Genomic DNA, 20,894 nt, shown 5'->3' with positions numbered 1-20,894 from the left:
AACCTGCGATCGCAGCTGTGTATCAAGGATTGGCCTCTTTAGTCACACAAGAAGTTGCAAAGGGAAAGATCGTCTCTCGAGACATAAAATGCCACAGACATGCAATAAAAGCATGGAAAACGTGCTATGTAAAAGACATAATAGAGTTCTAGATATATTAATAATAAATAACATGATTAATTCAAAGTAGCTGAAGCAAGCTCACTCTATATAAGCTTTGGTTTATAAAATGAATACCTTTCTTTTATTTTACTTAATGTCTGAGTTAGCCTTATTATAGGTTATTAAGATCATCAAGCTTATCGCACAAAACATTACCGTTTGACTGCTGACACCAGACACTGGAAATCGGACACAGTAATCCTGGGACACAGGTAAACACTGGACACCAAAAAAAACTAAGCCCAGGATACAGGACACATGACGATGGACACTGACAGGGCCGGACTTAGGCCACTGCAACCTATACGGTCGCAGTGGGCCCCGCACTTTCATAGGCCCCGCGCTAATTCTAGGTGTAAATTATCGAATTAAAACATTATAACTTATATGTAGTCACGTTTTTTTTCGCAACTTCCTGATTTTCTAGGGGCTAGTAGAAATCTCATGTAATTGCAAAATATACCAAAAAGTTCTGGAGATATTCTGAAATCAAAAATATCCTGAAAAGTCATAAAAATCTTCAGAAAAATAGACCAAATCGTCATTTTGTGTTGCCAATCCTTTGTGCGATAAAAAAAAAACGGCATTGTCAGCTTTCATGTAATGAAATTTAAGACTAATGTATCTTCTAATACAAAATCTTAATGTTGACATTATGGTTATCCCTACCCAGACTAGGACCCGCGCAATCCATTTCGAATAGGGCCCCGCAATGATAGGACCGGCCCTGGTCACACTGACCAAATCAATATCATTGTATATAGTTTTACCTCTTAGAATTCAAATGTTGTCAAAATAGTTTCTCCTAAATCAAGATAATTCAAAATAATCAAGCTTTTTATTATATTCCAGGGCTGTCAAAACCTATCCTGGTCGTAGCCATTTGTTGTTTTTTGTTGTTGTTTTTTTGGAGTCATTAGCTTGATGTCAGTTAATATAATTATCGAAATGATTTTCCGAGCTCATCAAATCAACTAGAAGACATGTTGCATTAAGAAGCCTCGGAGCCTCGCTCAAGGAGGCATGTTCGCCACAGAGAAAATGGAAGTTTCTAGAAGTGTGATGTTTTCTAGGGGTAGTTGTGCCCCATTGGCGATCAGGGTAGCGTGTCTCACACAGGGTCAATTGTTCGATTGATTTGAACAACTGGCGTTTGGGGGGGAGGGTGTGTTGGATAGAGGCATATTGGGATTGTGAAGCTATGATGCATTTAAGGAAAAGGGGGGGGGGTGGAGAGCTTTGCATTATAAATAGTATGAACTATTTTGTATCTGAATGACCATCCTTTGTTCTGTATCCATTTTTTAAAAAACAAAAACATTGAAACTAATGAAACTAACTGGTGCTGTGCATTAATTAATAGAAACACATGAAACTGTACGGATTACTTTCACTTTATATAACATTTTTAAAATCACAACATTAACTGATACTGATACATTTACTAATAGAAACTGTAATGGCGTCAGATTTAATTTTTTTTTTTTTTTTGGCATGATAAATGCACTTTTGTAATAATAGACGAAATTGGTATTAACAATACTCATAGGTAAATAAAACTAACAAAATATTTGTTTTCAAAAATGTTCCTATTTTTTCCTCTTAGAAATACCTAATTGACAATTCTTAGTTTACTTCCCTTGTGGTGTATGAAAAGTTTCTTACACCATCGAGATAGTCAACAATTTTTTAGCATTTCCCTGCAGGGGTCTAATAGAGTCGCTCAGGTTCTAGGTCTTATAAAGAGTAGGGAGAAAGGACTTGTGACATCTTTCATCCTTTAGGGTTCCCAGTTTTTATTCTCCATTTTCGTTCTAATCCTTCTTTTTTAAAACAAAAACCTTGACACTAATGAAACTAACTGGTGCTATGCATTCATTAATAGCAACATACGAAACTGTAGAAGCATTCGCTCTGTTGATATTGCTCGCAGGTAATATAACCTTTTTTATAACCTTTTTAACATTTAACGTAGAACATTTTTACAATCATAACACTAACTGGTGCTGTACGTTTATAAATAGAAACTGTAATGGCGTCAGATAATATAACCTTTTTGCATGATAAATTTACAGATTCATGAACAGACGAAATTGGTATTAACAATACTCTCTTTCTCTCTCTCATTCTAAAATCGTCTCTCCAGACTATCTCATCTCTCTCTCTCTCTCTTTCTCACTGATTCTCTCTCTTTTTCTCTTTTTTCTATCTTGCTCTGTTTTTCATTACAATCCGTCACTCTTTCATTCTTCCTTTCTCACTTTCTCTCTATCTATTTCTTTCTTTGTCTTTCTTTCTGTCACTCTATCCTCCACTCTCTCTCTCTCTCTCTCTCTCTCTCTCTCTCTCACTCAGCCTCTTTTAACTCTATTTTCCCCAGTCTTTCGATTAATTAAACACCGTGTCAACAATTTAAACTTGTCAAATTAAAAAAAACACACAATCTCAGAACAACAAGCAGACATGTGTCCAGTGTGTAAAGGGTTAATTAAAAGGCCCAGGAGATGTCCATTATTAAGCCCAGGCCAAGGAGATTTCCAAAAGTGGGATAATTTGTTTTGAATAAAAGTTAGTTGAGAAATGACTTTTATTATTTTTTACCTCATATTGAAAGCTGAAGTGCGCAATTACCCGACGGACAGTGAATGGTAACGGTCTGTAATATTTTCCCTTGTTTGTCAGTGTGTCAGCGTTTCAATATGTGTCTGTGTTTTAGCGTGTCATTATGTGTCTGTGTACATTTGTAAACGTGTCCGTGTCAGAGTGTGTATGTCTGTGTCAATATGTGTATGTGTCGGGTTTCAGAGTGTCTTTCTGTGTGTCAATGCGTGTGCGTCAGCCTGTCTCTGTACGTTTGTCTGATAATATGTTTGCATGTGTGTTATGTCAGAGCGTGTCTGAGCGTGTCAATAGGTATGTGTCAGCGAGTCCATATATATTATTATATATACATATCGTGTCTACTTCTTTGTGTTTCTTTATATGTCTCTACTACTTTTCTGTGTGTCTCTACTTTTTTGTGTGTCTCTACTTTTTTGTGTGTCTCTACTTCTTTACATGTCTCTTTTTCTTTGGGTGTCTCTACTTCTTTATGTGTCTTTGTGTGTCTCTACTTCTTTGTGTGTCTCTATTTTTTATGTGTCTTACTTCTTTTGTGTGTCTCTACTTCTTTTGTGTGTCTCTACTTCTTTAAATGTCTCTTTTTCTTTGAGTGTCTCTACTTCTTAATGTGTCTTTGTGTGTCTCTACTTCTTTGTGTGTCTCTATTTTTTATGTGGCTTACTTCTTTTGTGTGTCTCTACTTCTTTTGTGTGTCTCTACTTCTTTATATGTCTCTTTTTCTTTGTGTGTCTCTACTTCTTTATGTGTTTCTATTTCTTTGTTTGTGTGTCTTTCTGTGTCTACTTCTTTGTGTGTCTTTGCATGTCTCTACTTCTTTGTGTGTCGTTGTGAGTCTTTAGGTGTCTCTACTTCTTTGTGTGTCTTTGTGTGTCTCTACTTCATTGTGTGTCGTTGTGTGTCAGTACTTCTTTGTACCTCTATTTCTTTGTGTGTCTCTAATTCTTTGTGTGTCTATTTGTGTCTCTAATTTTGTGTGTTTCTCTATTTCATTGTGTGTCTTTATTCTGTGTGTCTCTGTGTGTCTCTTCTTCTTTGTGTGTCTTTGTGTGTCTTTGTGCATCTGAGTGTCTGGCTCTGTGTCTCAGTGTACATATTTACGTCCTTGAGTGTTTGTCTCCCTGTCGTGACTTAAATTTGTCAGTCGGGTGTGCTGCATCAGTAATACCTAATGGATCATGACAAATATTTAAAAAAAAAATATTTTTGTTTTCAATATGTTTGAAATAGATCACAGTCGTTAACAGTGTAATCCATTAACAAATTTTTAGTTTTTAATTGACTCAAAATTTATTCGACGCAAATAATATTTCAGACGAAGTAAGTGACATGTTTTGTTTAGTTGTTGTTTTTTTTTTTTTTCAAATTTGTTCAGAAAATATCTGTTCAGCTCGGAAAACCGAATTCCCAGAAGAAGCTTGCATTATGTTGTGACAGTCAGTTTGTTTCAATCGGGGCATAGAAACATGCCACCACCACCCCCAGCTCCACGTAATCTGTCCCAGACCTCCAGCCCTGAATAAAGCAGGGGCGTAATCCCAGGGCACTAGCTATCGAGCGATATGGCAGTGACAGTGTTAGTCTTGGGTCACGAAGCCTCATCACTCTGAAAATTTTTTTTTGTTGGGGGTGGGGGGTGGGGGGGTGGGGGGGGCGGGGGCTAAATGTTACTATTAAAGTCGAGTTTTAACTATTTCAGAGGATTATATAGTAAAGTAAAGCTCCTCTTTCAGATTTTGCATACGATGTAAACGTTCTTTGTTTACGAGGGCATCGTGTCGCCAGCACAACGGCCAACCGCCTTTACTTTTCCCCCAACTAGTGTCAGGTACATATTAGAGCTGGGAGGGGAGGGGGGGAGCTTACGGTCGTTGACTTATAGCACCAAACTGCTGGTAGACAAATAAACTACTGTAGGCATAATGGCTCTTAACTAATAAAAGTTGAACTAGCTTGAACTAACTTGAACTAGCTTGAACTAACTTGAACTAACTTGAACTAGCTTGAACTAGCTTGAACTAACTTGAACTAGCTTGAACTAACTTGAACTAGCTTGAACTAACTAGAACTAGCTTGAACTAGCTTGAACTAGCTTGAACTAACTTGAACTAACTTGAACTAGCTTGAACTAACTTGAACTAACTTGAACCAACTTGAACTAACTTGAACTAACTTCCTTGTGAACAAGACTATATATAACTTTTATTATAATATAGACAAAATCAATTTGACGTGAGATCAAGTAAATGTAGTAGACTTTAGTAGTAATATTATTTAACAAAATCTAACTCACTATAATAACAAAACCTTTCAGTCTCACGTTCTGGAGTCTTCTGTCCTTCTGTCTTAAATAAGACCAAGTGACGACAACGCCACCTATCGTGCATCATTCACAACCAATCGCCGTCCTCTTCCCAACGTCACCATAGAAACACAAAAAAAAAAACAAAAAAAAAAAACCATACACTCCATAACAGCTCTATGGATCTATAAATAAAACAAAATCCCAGTCTTCACCAGGATTCGAACCCGGGACCCCTCGGAGGGGTGGAAGGAGAGAGAACTACTACTTTGATGAACTTTATGGTGTTTCTTCATCTTTGGTTACCAAAAGTCTATATATAATAGAAGTGTAGCTACCACAATAATAATTCTGTCCGTTACAACGAGTCTAAGATAGTTCTGTACTTTTCTGATGTATATCATAGAAATATGGAATAAAGACGCAACTATTATCTGCTTTGTGTGTATTTAATCATCAAACAACAGCATATAAAAAAGTGTATATAACTTCTCATCAACCAGATAAAGAAAGGGCCCCTATTCACTAGTACCCGCAATCTACCAAGGCGACAATAAACAAATGTTTAAAAATGATGTCAGAAAATTTAAACCCGGAACAAATAAATATTTAAAAAAAATAGAAAGGCAAAAGAAAATGTCAAATTATTGTCACAGCATGACGTCACGTTTGACTCAAGACACTCAAATAGAATTGACACATCTCTCAATAAGAATTCCATATGCTTTGCGGGGCTATTATCTACATCCTGAGACCTAATCCCACAATCCTTTTTAGCTTTAGCATTCAATAATAACATAAATAATTACCTCTCCGCACTTTTGCTTAGATCACAATCTATGATAGACATGCTTTTGTGCGGCTATTGAAACAACACTGAAAGAGAAACCACAAGAATAAAAGGGGGGAAAATGTGAAGTTTTGTTTCAGCTTAAAAAGCTTTGCCATTTTTAATGCAACTTATCTAACAGTCTATAGGCTATGTCGCTGTGATATTACGGTTGCATTTCTGTTGCCTGTTATAATAGCATTGCCCTTGTATGTGTTGATGGCTGTCTGACTTCGACAGGTTACTCTTATGTCTAATAATACTGAGTGTCTAACATAGCTGACCCTCGACTGCAAACAAGACTCAAGTGTTTCACAGTTGATGATATCCAAACTTATTTATCTACACAATACCTTTAATATGCTGAATAAACATGACTATTTATGACATATATTTTAAAGCTGTTTGTGTACTGCTGTATCTATCTATCTATCTATCTATCTATCTTTCGTATCTATCAGCCTATCTTATCTATCTTATCTTATCTATCATCAATCAATTAATCTATCTATCTATCTATCTCTCTATATATATGTTTTTTTATTATGCTAGAACAGATTCGTACAAGTGCTCCTTCTTCCCTAGTGTCATTAGAGAGTAGATGGGTTGCCTGAATCAGCCAGGAAAAAACAACGAATTGGCAGAGTTAAAGTCATTAATTAACATACATGACTAGATTCACACATGAAATGCGTAGGACGTAAATATTTTCTTTTTTTTTTTGAAGTAACATCTGTATTTTATAAGAAAAGATAAATATCTGAAATATAAAGCAAAAAAGTAAAGCATATGTGTGCATGTATGTATGTATGTATGTATGTATGTATGTATGTATGTATGTATGTATGTATGTATGTATGTATGTATGTATGTGTATGTATGTATGTATGTATGTATGTATGTATGTATGCATGTATGTATGTATGTATGCATGTATGTATGTATGTATGTATGTATGTATGTATGTATGTATGTATGTATGTATGTATGTATGCATGTAAGTATGTATGTACGTATGTATGTATGTACGTATGTGTGTATGTATGTATGTATGTATGTATGTATGTATGTATGTATGTATGTATGTATGTATGTGTGTATGTATGTATGTATGTATGTATGTATGTATGTATGTATGTATGTATGTATGGCAATAGTTTGGTCCAGATTAGTTTGTATTCGCTGTGAGTTCTTTTGGCCAATTTTTTTTAACCTCGTATCGACTTGTATCGCTTCCTAGCCAGATCCTGCAATACTCACAGCTCTATTACAAAAAAAAAAATCGATTTATGCCTATTACTTATCAGGTATCGAATCCAAGCATATCTTTCAAATATCAAGAAAGTGAATCGCGCTCATTACGACATTCATTACTTTGCGAAATTAATAGTCGAATATCCTGATTAATGTTTGCATTTTTTAAACTTTATGTTATAGAGATCACTTGCTTATTGTATTTGAATACATCACGAATAGACCAGTGCTATTGTGTAGCGCATATTAAAATAGAGCAAGATAAACTAATTAGTTCAGTTTAATACAGCTTGTTTTTGTTCTATCTAGCCAACTGTATATTAGAGATGCCTGTAGCTTGCGTTGCTATTACGAGGGACGTAATATAACGATGGAGGGCGAGGTGGCTTGATGGTACAGCGCTTGGCTTCAGAACCGAGAGGCCCTGGTTGAAATCCCAGGGAGGGCTGGGATATTGCAATTCTATGATCTTTAGGGCGCCTCTGGGCTACTCTATTGGGTAATGACTGAGGCTGGGGGAAACGTCAAGGCGGTTGGTCGTTGTGCTGGCCACAGAAACTGATGATCTTGACATCATATGATCGTAAGGTCTCAACAGGGGGGGGGGGAGGATTAAGTATTTTTATATTGCATAAAGCAGTGGCCTCTGGATTAAAACAAAGCATAAAGCAGTGGCCTTTGATTATAACAAAGCATAAAGCAGTGGCCTTTGATTATAACAAAGCATAAAGCAGTTGCATCTGATTAACACAAAGCATAAAGCAGTGACCTGTGATTAAAACAAAGCATAAAGCAGTGGCCTCTGATTAAAACAAAGCATAAAGCAGTGGCCTCTGATTAAAACAAAGCATTAAGCAGTGGCCTGTGATTAAAACAAAGCATAAAGCAGTGGCCTGTGATTAAAACAAAGCATAAAGCAGTGGCCTTTGATTAAAACAAAGCATAAAGCAGTGGCCTTTGATTAAAACAAAGCATAAAGCAGTGGCCTGTGATTAAAACAAAGCATAAAGCAGTGGCCTGTGATTAAAACAAAGCATTAAGCAGTGACCTGTGATTAAAACAAAGCAAAAAGCAGTTGCATCTGATTAAAACAAAGCATAAAGCAGTTGCATCTGATTAAAACAAAGCATAAAGCAGTGGCCTGTGATTAAAACAAAGCATAAAACAGTGGCCTGTGATTAAAACAAAGCATAAAGCAGTGGCCTGTGATTAAAACAAAGCATAAAGCAGTGGCCTGTGATTAAAACAAAGCATAAAGCAGTGGCCTGTGATTAAAACAAAGCATAAAGCAGTGGCCTGTGATGAAAACAAAGCACAAAGCAGTGGCCTGTGATTAAAACAAAGCATAAAGCAGTGGCCTCTGATTAAAACAAAGCATAAAGCAGTGGCCTGTGATTAAAACAAAGCATACATCAGTGGCCTCTGATTAAAACAAAGCATACATCAGTGGCCTGTGATTAAAACAAAGCATACATCAGTGGCCTGTGATTAAAACAAAGCACAAAGCAGTGGCCTAGCAACCAATGTCGGCCAAGGTGTTTATTGCGCCCGGGCACACGACCAACATGGCGCTCTTGTTAGAGAAGAAAAAAATGTTCGGATGGTATGAATTTAAATGTTTAAATATTTAAACTTCTTATGTCATTTTACTCAAACCGTTGGATATTGTTCTTAAATAATTTATCTGCTGTATTTATGACACATCGGACACCGATTTGAGACGTGCACAAGCTTGTTACCATACAGACAGACAGACTGAGTTGATATATGGCTCCTTTTGTCTCGAAAGGCAATGGTTTTCGCCCAAATGAGTCACTGGTTTTGGCTTAATCTTGAGACGGGGCAGAATCTGGTGTGGCTAATCAAGCCAATTCTAGAACGGCAGACTTTACCACAATTAGTGTTCTATTTAATACACCTAATACGCATAAAAACGGTTTTTTTTTTTGGGGGGGGGGGGGTTGTAGTTTTTCCGCCATATATAAAAACAATTTCCTCCAGATAAATCATAGCCCTATACGTTGTCAGACAGAAATCTACAAAAAAAAAATGTGAAAATAGACCCTAAAAATAGATACCGTCCAAGACAATAATATCTTTAAACAAATAAAAACTAGATCTAGTTGCTAATGAAATGTTCGCATGAAAACACACCCTGATTAACTTCTAGCATCGATGTAATTATCTAACTTTAATCCAATTAAACACATTGTGACATAAAATACGATGAGAAAAAAAATAATTTAAAGGTGAAGTCGGACATATGGTTGCCATTATTCATTATGTTTACTTAAAGCTAAAAATAACCTATGACAACTTCCGTTCGCAATGACGTATTGGCCATTATCACAAGCAATATATCTACTGGGGAAAATGCACAATTACTACCATATGTGTCAATACTGCTAGGTTTAACTTCCCCTTTCTGTTTCTGCCATGTGTTCGTTTTGGAAAATTTGTAGGGAACACTTTTAATCATTCAACACTGGACGCCATCTTAGGCGGAAAAACTTTGCTCACAACAAAAGACACATAACTCACAATGACTAAGGACTATAACTTACATATATCAAGTATTAACACTTTCTGTATATAAAACAAAATTTGATCGATTCGTGTATTGTCATCGACTACGAATAATTGTGCAAAATTTTAACTTGATCCGAGAATGGGAAGAGAGAGAAAAAACATGTCAAAGAATCATCCCAGACAGACAGACAGACAGAGTTAACACAAGTTTTGTAAAAATACTATCAGGTTCGTTTCATACAGACTGCTGAACAAGATGATTGCTTCCATTGTGTACCCTTTAAAAATCAGACCTTGCGATGTATAGGGCAAATGATGTTAAGAATGTCTGATTCTGTAGCCTACGGTTACCAAGCAGGGTGTCATGTGACCAGCACAACGACCAATCGCCCTTAGCGTGGTCTAGAGGCTAAGTACGCTTTAACTTGGCTTGTCTTGGCTACCTTTGAAGGGGGCTCGATGCTCCACACCCGACTCGGGTAGAGTTGTGTTTACTGAGCTGTCTAAAGGCAGCACGGAAAACCTATTCCTAGATACCCCTCCCCCCACTGGTCCACAACTGAGATTGGACCAAAGCGCTCTGAGCATGCTATAAGCATGAAAGTAGCGCTATATAAAAGCCATAATTATTATTATTAAACTATTATCAGGTACCACGAAGCAGGGTGGTCTCAAAAGGGGGCCTAAACATCAAGAAATTCAAAATCCCCAGTCTTTGCTGAGGTTTAAACCCGAGACCTCTCGTACAATGTTATTTTTGCTTAAGAGATATGCAACTTATACGCTGTAAATAAACAATGTTAGTTTCAAGAGTGTGAAGCATCAAAAGCCGTCAGAGTCATTCGTTTTCTGTAACTGTAGCAAAGTTTGCTGCTCTAGACTGTTAAGTCACTGTAGATCTTCTGCAAAACTTAATTAGAGGCAGTCTCCATCAGCCAGAGGCAACGTTTGGCACTGGTGACAAGCTCTTCAACCAAAGTCCTGTCTGATACGTTACGCACAGTCCTGTCTGATACGTTACGCACAGTCCTGTCTGATACGTTACGCACAGTCCTGTCTGATACGTTACGCACAGTCCTGTCTGATACATTACGCACAGTCCTGTCTGATACATTACGCACAGTCCTGTCTGATACGTTACGCACAGTCCTGTCTGATACGTTACGCACAGTCCTGTCTGACACGTTACGCACAGTCCTGTCTGACACGTTACGCACAGTCCTGTCGGACACGTTACGCACAGTCCTGTCTGACACGTTACGCACAGTCCTGTTTGATACGTTACGCACAGTCCTGTCTGATACGTTACGCACAGTCCTGTCTGATACGTTACGCACAGTCCTGTCTGATACATTACGCACAGTCCTGTCTGATACGTTACGCACATCATCCGGTCCTCTATGCCAAAGTTAGGCTTAGCCCCAGGGGCGGACTGGCTATATGGGCATTTGGGCTATCGCCCGGTGGGCCGGTACCCAAATGGTCCGGTCGGGCCACCCAAAAGAGACTCATGAATGCCATTCTCGAATGTTTTCAAATGTTAAAGGTTTATAGTATTCTCTTGTAAAAGGGTCCCCTTGAGCGTTCTTTATAAACTCTACAGTGTAATGCTAGCTTTATCTAACACATTTTCCGAAATAATAGTCTACACCCGTAGACAGGGTGACTAGGAGGCTTCATCCTTTTAGGGCCCACACTTTTAGCGATTAGAAAGCACCATACGACCTACATTGTTTCTTATAAAGATACAGAGTTTCATTTTATGCATTAGTTCAGTTATCGATGCATTATCAAACCAGAATGATTTTGAGGACAGCTAGACCTAGAATTGGATGTCCATCATATGATATATACAATTTGTGGGCCGGATTGTATAGAAATGCCAGGGCCGATTTTAATACCCAGTCCTCCACTGGTTAGCCCCCGCGCATGAAACTCGTCCAGGTTGCCACGTTAGGTCAAAGGCCGCCTCTGCACCAGTGATTCATCTTGGCGCATCCATTGTCTTTGGAGACAGGATGTATATGTATAATGTACTTCAAAGTCCGTATCTTGTAGTAGGAGACAGGATGTACATATAATGTACTTCAAAGTCCGTATCCTGTACTAGGAGACAGGATGTACATATAATGTACTTCAAAGGCCGTATCCTGTACTAGGAGACAGGATGTACATATAATGTACTTCAAAGGCCGTATCTTGTACTAGGAGACAGGATGTACATATAATGTACTTCAAAGGCCGAATCCTGTACTAGGAGACAGGATGTACATATAATGTACTTCAAAGGCCGTATCTTGTACTAGGAGACAGGATGTACATATAATGTACTTCAAAGGCCGAATCCTGTACTAGGAGACAGGATGTACATATAATGTACTTCAAAGTCCGTATCCTGTACTAGGAGACAGGATGTACATATAATGTACTTCAAAGTCCGTATCCTGTACTAGGAGACAGGATGTACATATAATGTACTTCAAAGTCCGTATCCTGTACTAGGAGACAGGATGTACATATAATGTACTTCAAAGTCCGTCTCTTGTACTAGGAGACAAAAACATATCAAAAAGTTTTTCAAGTGAACACAATCAAGCTCAAGTCCGTACTATTAGAGCATGGAATGGGTTGCCTGAGTCAGCCAGGAAAACCAATGACTTGGCAGAATTCAAGTCATAGGTTAACATGCATGACTAGATGCAAGACGCGTAGAACGTAATCATCTTCTTTTTTTCTGAAGTAACGTCTGTATTTCATAAGATAAGATAAGAAGATAAGTTGAATTAAAAACAAAACTCCAAACCAGAAAACAAAAAATCTCTAGTCTGTTGTGTCGGCTTCCTGCTTGCCAACCCAGCCCTACCCATCTCGTTTTTAAAAAATCTCTGACAGACAATATTTTAACTTAATCATAACTTCCTTCTCTCTTCTTTTTTTTTTCCCTCTTCCCTTCTTATACGGTAAACCATCTAATTTTTACACTTATGTAATATAGCGCTTTTTTTTTTTTGCTTCAATGGAAATCACTCTAGCATATAATAAAGATGACGTCATCTAATGTTGCTTTATTTATCTTTTAGCTGTCTTTCTCGGATTTTTCAACCATCTCCTGTTAAAATCTTCGTATCTATTAATAGATCTTAGGGGGAATAATTACGTTTTTAATACATATGTCTTAGTATTCATGGCGTTTATAAATTTATTTTAAAACAATGTAACATTCTGCAAGAAAAATTCCATTAGCTCAGGTCAGTATGGACCTCTAGCGAACTATTGGTCTAAACCGCCCACAAGTTGCGACGTCGCAGTAAAATGTTCAGGCCTGCATGTTTATAAATATTGCATTGGCGCCGTGGTGGCTATGGTAGTATTTTTTTAAAGCCAATTTTAATCCCTTGATGTCTTAATTGTTACCTTTCTGTAAAATACAAAACAAAAACTAACGAATAAACAAAACAAAACAAAAAACAACAATCGAACCATTCTCAACTACAAAAGCGACCTTTCTTCTCCAGTAATAGACAGTGAATAATTCATAGTTGCCTTGACGTTTAGTCGTAAGAATTGGTTTTCAATTTAGCGACGATTTAAGTGGACTATCTCCCTTTACACACTCTTTTTTTTAACTGGGTCATCTCCCCTTTAACATACTTTTGAAGTACGGTGTATAGATCTGCATCCTTTTTTTTTTTTCGCTTTGTACTTGTCTCTATTGTTTGATATTCATAATTTATGTATAACCAGGCACACCCCCTTCACCGCTCGTGTTAAAAAACAAAAAAAAAAACAGAAACCTTTTTTTTTAATCAATGACCAGCATGGGTTCACAAGAAATCAATGTCTCCCACCGCCACCCACAGCCAAGAAAAAAATGGCCCAATGACCATCAAATAGTGCCATGTTTACAGCGATGGGTGAGCAAACAAACACACCAGGGCCGGATTTAAGGAAGTGGATGCAGGGCCGGTTCTAACAATTGCGGGGCCCTATGTGAAACGGATTGCGCTGGGCCCAGTTTGTGTAGGGATAAGGATAATGAGTAACAATTAAAATTTTGTATTGGAAATAAATTCGTCTTTGCATTTTATTAATTCTTTATGTATACAAAATCAAGATCAATTATTTTTTTTAAATTGCTTTTCATTTTTTTTAAAGAGATCGAGATAGATCTAAATCTGTATTTATATGCCAGTGACTGTTATAGGAAAATAAATAATGGAACTTCCGGTTTTGGTTTAAATTCGCCCTATTATTACATTTTTATTAAATGAAAGCTGACAATACCTTTTTACATCGCCCGTAGAATGGTTGTTTTCTATAATGAGTAACACGCCAAAACGACAATTTTGTCTATTTTTCCATGAGATTTTTCAGGAGATTTAGAATTAGCTCAAAGCCTATGAAAGTGCGGGGCCCACACTGCATTAATTGCAGTGGCCTGAGGCTGGCCCTGTGTGGAGGCCCCTGCACTTTTTCGAGACGTTGAATAAAAAGCCACTAATTAATAAAAACGAATATCTCAAACCATGTCATATTTGAGAAGGAAGAAAATAGGGTACTTGTACACTGACCGTGATCTCAAACAAGGAAATCCTATGCCGAACTGGGAGTCGAACACTTAGTGAGGTTGTGACTGAGCGTCGCATGAGGTTTGCGGGACATGTTCTACGTCAAAATGAATTACGCACACCAAGAGTTGCGATAACATGGAAGCCAAAACGAGGAAAGCGCAAACAGGGACGTCCTCGTATTACCTGGCGACACACCTTCATGGAGGACCTCAGAACAGTGGACACCAGGTGGGAGGAGGCTTCAGACATTGCCAGTGACAGATCATTATGGAGACAGCTTGCCGCCCAATGCGCCGAACGGCGCGGGAGGACCTAAGTCTAAGTCTAAGTTGTAAATTGAAACTAATGTTCTTTCTTTTTAAAAAGAATTATTTAATATGCATATTTTAGTTCAAAAATGTATATTTTTTAGCAGACCCTGGAGTGGCTTACTGCCGTAACTCCTGAGCTGCATTCATTTATTACAAGCATACTAAAACGGACACTTCGTAACAATGACAACGTTGCCTACAGTAACTGTAAGTTTTAAAATATTGTCACTAAAATGCGAAAAACAAATGAAAAAAATTTGACAAGGATCTGACCCGTCGAAATTCGGATATCCATTTTTTATTTGTAGAGGCCCCGAGGCCCAGCATGACCTCCCTTAACTCCGCCCCCAAAACAAACAGAAAATAGTTATACAAATAGTCTTATAAATAGTTGCTGCTGTACTTGGTGATACTTCTTTTAATTTGCTAGTAAACTTGCAAATATCGATTTCAAGAAAGCTTTTTAATTGCACTGGGTCTACAGGAAAGAATGGGCCATACCTTGTGTCCAGAGTGCCAAGGAAATTACTAATGTTATTAAATAAAAGAAAAAAAAATGATCTAGCATGTTTCAAAGGCGGATCAAGAATTTTTGAATAGCTTTGGTTTTTTTTAGTCTGAATTATAAATGGAAGCTCGAACCATGGTTAGTCTTCTTGGATCTTGTCAATATTTAATTTAATAGCCATGACATTTTTTTTTCAGTTAGTACATTTTCTTACTAACTTAGTCCTTTGAATTACACTGTGACCAAGAGCGTACTTGCTATATGGGCGTTCTGGCCGGTGGGCCGGTACCAAAATGAGCCGGTGGGGCCACCGGAAGGGCCGCATGGATGTATTAAATTAGGTTTTAGGATATTCTCTTATAAAAGGGACAGGTGGGAGTCGTGTTAAAAACTCCGACTCTACACTACTCTACAGAGTAATGCTAATTTAATCTAACACAGTGGTTCCCAAACTTTTTTGTCTCGTAGACCCCTTGCCATGTTTTCTGATTTTCGGTAGACCCCCTGCTCAACTTGCAAGTGTTTGCAAATTCATCATTTTGTTAAACAAATTTCTAACCATAGTGAGTTGAAACTACACAACTATGGATATTATGTTTCATTTACGAATATGTTGTTATCTGAAGTAGTATTTCCAACATTATATATTTATTAATTAATTAATTAATTTGCCTTAAGTATCATTGTAAAAGATTTCGCAGTTTCTTGTGTATTTCTTGATTTTTCACGTGTGGCTCAAATATTAAACTGCGGAACTGTTTTCATTAACAGGAGAAGGGGTGAAGGCTAGTAACTGGAGCCTAAACCAGTAAGCTTCGAGCATGAAGGGCTCATTAGCCTTGGCTTGCTACCCACCTAGCAGAAGGAAAACTCAATTAAAAACTCTGCTGCCTTGCAACTATACCCAAATATGGGAAAGGTCTCGTGGGTCAACCCTAAGGAAATATAAGGAGACGGCGACCATTAGACAGTTTGTAGCACACAGCGTTACACCTTGTCAGGCCAAACCGTAGTTATGTCGTTTGCAAAGATTTACTTAAGAAGCTTTTAATTTTATTACTCATGCCACCGAATCGACTTTAAACTGTATTGTTACTTTAAGAATTTTTAAAAATAATAACAGATGTAGGTTTGTGTAAAACGTCTGGTAGATTCAATGTTTGACCTTTGCTGTTTTCCGTATTTTGCTATAAGTAAAGAAATCTTGTAAGACGCTCACAAACCATCATCTTCTTTATATGATGTCAAACAGAGATTTTGTGGCTCTATTTTGAACTTTATCTTTGAATGTTTTAAAGTTTTTCAAATCTTTATTTTTGTCAGGGTGGCATTGTCTCAGATGATCCTCCAGCGTAACTGTACAGTCTACATTTTTTTTTCTAAACATTAGTTATATGCAGACAAAAATTAAGCTATTTAAATAAGTATTGGAATTGAATACAACAATTTATCGTTTGAATAGCAGGATAAATATTTAAAGGATTAACGAAGGTATAAATCATATATTAGTGTATGAAATAATTACATTAATGGAATGTGAAAATTAAGTAACTCGTCCTGCTTGGATGAAACCCATATCGTAGACCCCCGTGGACATCTCATAGATCCCCAATTTATTTTTGCACTTTCGTAGACCCCTTGGAGGTCTTCGTAGACCCCTGGGGGTCTATATAGACCACTTTGGGAATCACTGATCTAACACATTTTCCGAAATAATGTAATATTCTACATCAGTAGACAGTGCTACTAGTAGGCTTCATTCTTTTAGGGCCTACACACTTAGCGATTAGAAAGCAACATAAGGCCTATATTTGTTATAAAGATATAGAGTTTACTATATGCACATGTACAGTTATCGATACATAATCAAATTTAACTTAATGATTTTGAGGACAATTCGGCCTAGAAATGGAACCCTCGTCACATGATATACAATGTACGGGCCCAATTGTAAAAAAAAAAATATGCCCGGGCCGAGTTTGATTGTGACCCTATAGTCATGGGCCTAGCGACCAGGACGAGAATAGGGGCCCATAGTGCCTAGGCCCATGACCGGTAAAAGCCCAGAAAGGATACGAAAAAGACTGTGCGAATCGAACTGTATCACATCCTGTACAACTTCATAGAAGTCACCTCGCCACAGCCAATGAATCTAGGTCATTATCTCTAAGCATTTTATGTTTAACTCTTTCTCTCCTAACTGACGATACCAGTGTTGATTCCACCAGAATGTGGTAAATAATTACGGAGAGAAAGAGTTAAAGACAAATAATGAACCAAGGGCAGATTAAGTGGAATAAAATTGTTTGGGATTAGGGAGAATAGCTGGTGACACCATTATCTAATTGCCCCAATGACACCAATCCTAGCAACGCCACTGCTTAGAACTGCTATACTTGGGAATACTTTTAGCGTTAGTATTATTATTCAATATTTAACAAATATACCTTGAATGTTATAGCTAAAAATGTTGTAGCTAAGAATGTTATAACTAAAAAATGTTATAGCTAAGAATGTTATAGCTAAGAATGTTGTAGCTAAGAATGTTATAGCTAAAAAATGTTATAGCTAAGAATGTTGTAGCTAAGAATGTTGTAGCCAAGAATGTTGTAACTAATAATGTTATAACTAAAAAATGTTATAGCTAAGAATGTTGTAGCCAAGAATGTTGTAGCTAAGAATGTTATAGCTAAGAATGGTGTAGCTAAACTAGACCTATATAGATATAATCACCCGACTGAATGCCTACGGTTCGATCTTATTCTTTAAACATTCTAGTAATATTTATCTCTAATAAAAATCAATATTAAGGAACATGTTTCTTACATAAACGTTAATGCACAATAAAATGTCTAAATAAATATGTGTGCTTGTATTTTTGCCTTGAATTAAAACCTTTACAAAATAATGGTACTTAAAAAAAAATTATATTAACTTATTAAGTAACGGGAAATCTTACTTATAGGCCCCTACTGGTAAAGTTTAAAATCCCACTAAATAACATAAACTCGCGGTTTCAAATTTAGATCTGCAGTATCCAAAGAAATAGAAACGAAATCGTTGGAGTTTTTAAAACATTTGACCTGTATAACTATTTTTTAGTGCTTGACTAACAATGCCGATGTGCTATTTTCTTGTCTGACCACTAAAAATACAACTAACACTATTGCATTAAACCGTTAAACGCGCAAGGGAAAAAAAACTGGGTGATCTTGTCATTATGGACTGCACACTCAGTACATTATATAGACCTACACGTGTACGTCTATCTGGCCAGGTTGTTAAAATCAGTCGGACACACTGTCTATTTACTTTTTGGGCAGGGAGGGTGTATAACTATTTTAGTGTACAGATATATCTACGAACATGCTTGACTAGCCACGCCAGTGTGTTATTTTCTTGTCTGACCTCTCCACATGAAGCAAACACTATTGCATAACGCAGGGTAGTCTTACAGTATTATCGACTACACACGTACAGTACACTAGGCCTACATGTGGTCATGTGTATGACTAGCTGACCAGGTTGTTAAAATCAGTTGGACACAGTCTATTTACTTTATGGTCAGAGAGGGTGTGGATTAGGATTTGTTTTCTAGAATTGGTTACCTTAATGCTTTTAGATCTATATTAGGCCTAGCTGTTGATTTAGACTTAATAAATCTCAATAATAAGTCTTAGGTCTATAAAAGGGTGTACTTGATGTTCCTGCAATTAAAAAAAATAGTGTTTGCCGCAAACGAATGCCACTAAATATTGACCTAACTCACTAATCAGATTCCCAATAGAAACAGAAATTAAACACCTCCACGTTTCTCACAAAAAAAAATTCGGAACAATCTCATTCATAATACTGCATAGAAGCTTTTGGCAAAAAATGTCTAACATTTTATAATACTGCTACTTTCAAGTGCAAATATTTACTCCCATAACTTCTACCAGCATCTTACTTTACCCTCTTCAAATGCAGACTGTCTAAATAGTTGTTAACTGCATCATTTTTTTTTTTTGATAATCAAAGTTATTGATATCATATGACCAGAAAACAGGGAGTGCGTTTCAACCCTGACCACATGTTGAAAAGTTTTACAAATTTTAATTAAATTCTTTAGTTAGTAACTAAAAAAAAAATAATTAAACTATGATTTTACCTAAACTTTTTTTCTTTCTAGTTGAACAATGGCCTTAACTAATTTTTTTTTTAGTTAAACTAAAAGTTTCTAACTTTTTAGTTAACTTTTGCCCTTCACTACTCATATGAAAGCTGTTACTTCTCATTTCAAGACCTCTAGCAGGACGGCAGGGAATGGAAGGAATGGAAGCGGGTAGGATTCGAACTCCCTATCATCAGAACGATAGCTCGAGGCGCATGCAGGCAGCCACCTTAAGTATCTAACTGTTCAATATTGATAATATTGTTTAATCTGCGCTTCCAATAATCTTACAGACCATTTACAGTTGGTCGAACGCCAATTAACCTAATACTGGTCTAACATCTCTAAATTGAGAACTTATTTAAATTAATTTAAATAAAAAAACAGTCTTTCACCAGGATTTGAATCCTGGACCCCCGGTTCAGAAGCCAATCGCTTTACCACACCGCGCCTCTGCGCTAAAAGCATGTCAGTTTCGCTAAACAAAAACAATTCACAAACATATTTGTTTTCACACACATTCCTTATTGTTAGATTAGATCCATTAAAAAATGAATAAGTCTGATTCAAAATAATAGATCCAATTTCACTTCATATAAACATCTGTTTTTTTAAATATTTTTTTCAAAAGCTTATGTGTTTGTTTATTGTGTTTTTTTTTTTGTTTTTATATAAATATTTTTATTTTATGTCATTTTTTTTTTAAATTACTATGTATAGCACACTTGTCTGGCTTATTGCATGCTCAGAGGTGCCTCCAATCAACCTCTTTTGTACCCATGAAGGTGGGAGGAGGTATCTGTAACAACAGGTTTCTTTAGGCACTGAACAAACACAGGTCAAGTGCGAGTTTCGAACTCAAATCCCTTGATAGGTAGCCAAACGGTTTATACCTACCAGCCACTATTGTATTTCAAATTTGAGATAAACATACAAATCATATTTTTCCTTACACATAAAGTAAACTAGATTAAAGAAGTTATTTAAAAAAAGCAACAACTTACTTTTGGGTTTTAAAGAACAAAGAGACTTGTTTTTGTTGTCAACTTGAAAAGCAAAAACTTTGAAAAAAAAAAGGAGAGGTTGATCTTTAAACTCTGGATGTAGATCTACACAGTTTGTTTTTGCTAACTTTTAAACTAACTTGCTTTCCTGTTGTTGTTTTTTGTCTGTGTTTATTTCTATAGTTTTTAAGTTTGACTGCAGTGTAACCTAGGTTTTAAAAAGCGTCTCTTAACATCCTTTGTTTCCTGTGCGGGTTGGCTGCGCCGATTATATATCCAACAGTGAGACTCACAGGTGGCCAGATTTTTATAGCCTCGATTTGATTGGTCCCGGATATGCTCATGGCGCGCTTGACAACAGCGCCTGCCAACTCTCGCGTTCTTATCAAAACACAAGAGTTTCACATATTTACTACCTTACATCCTCTTGTGCCTCTGGAGAAAAAATGTATATAGAATCTTCTAGATCAGGTATTCTCTAAACATGGCGATATACATTTTCCCGCCTTCATTTAATTGCTATTTATTATCCTTGTTTTAATATGTTTTATGGATAGTAGAAAAAAAATCTGAATTGGCGACCAATTAGAAAATGGCATGAAACTTTTTCTCTTGGGGACTCTCAACATGATGTCAGGGAAATCAAAGCGGG

At 36.8% G+C, this 20,894-nt stretch overlaps 1 protein-coding gene across 1 annotated transcript in view; it reads right to left on the bottom strand.

Moving 5' to 3' along the window:
* LOC106069792 (uncharacterized) overlaps window positions 1–20,538 on the bottom strand; it is a 39,298-nt gene extending 18,760 nt beyond the window's left edge. Inside the window, exon 1 of the mRNA XM_056014788.1 lies at window positions 20,243–20,538. The gene's annotated coding sequence lies outside the window, so the exon portion shown is untranslated. The remainder of the gene's footprint in view (window positions 1–20,242) is intronic.
* Window positions 20,539–20,894: the final 356 nt, after the last annotated feature.

Source organism: Biomphalaria glabrata, chromosome 16 (assembly GCF_947242115.1).
Source record: "Biomphalaria glabrata chromosome 16, xgBioGlab47.1, whole genome shotgun sequence".
Classification (NCBI taxonomy): domain Eukaryota; kingdom Metazoa; phylum Mollusca; class Gastropoda; family Planorbidae; genus Biomphalaria; species Biomphalaria glabrata.
This window is presented reverse-complemented; position numbering and strand designations above follow the sequence as displayed.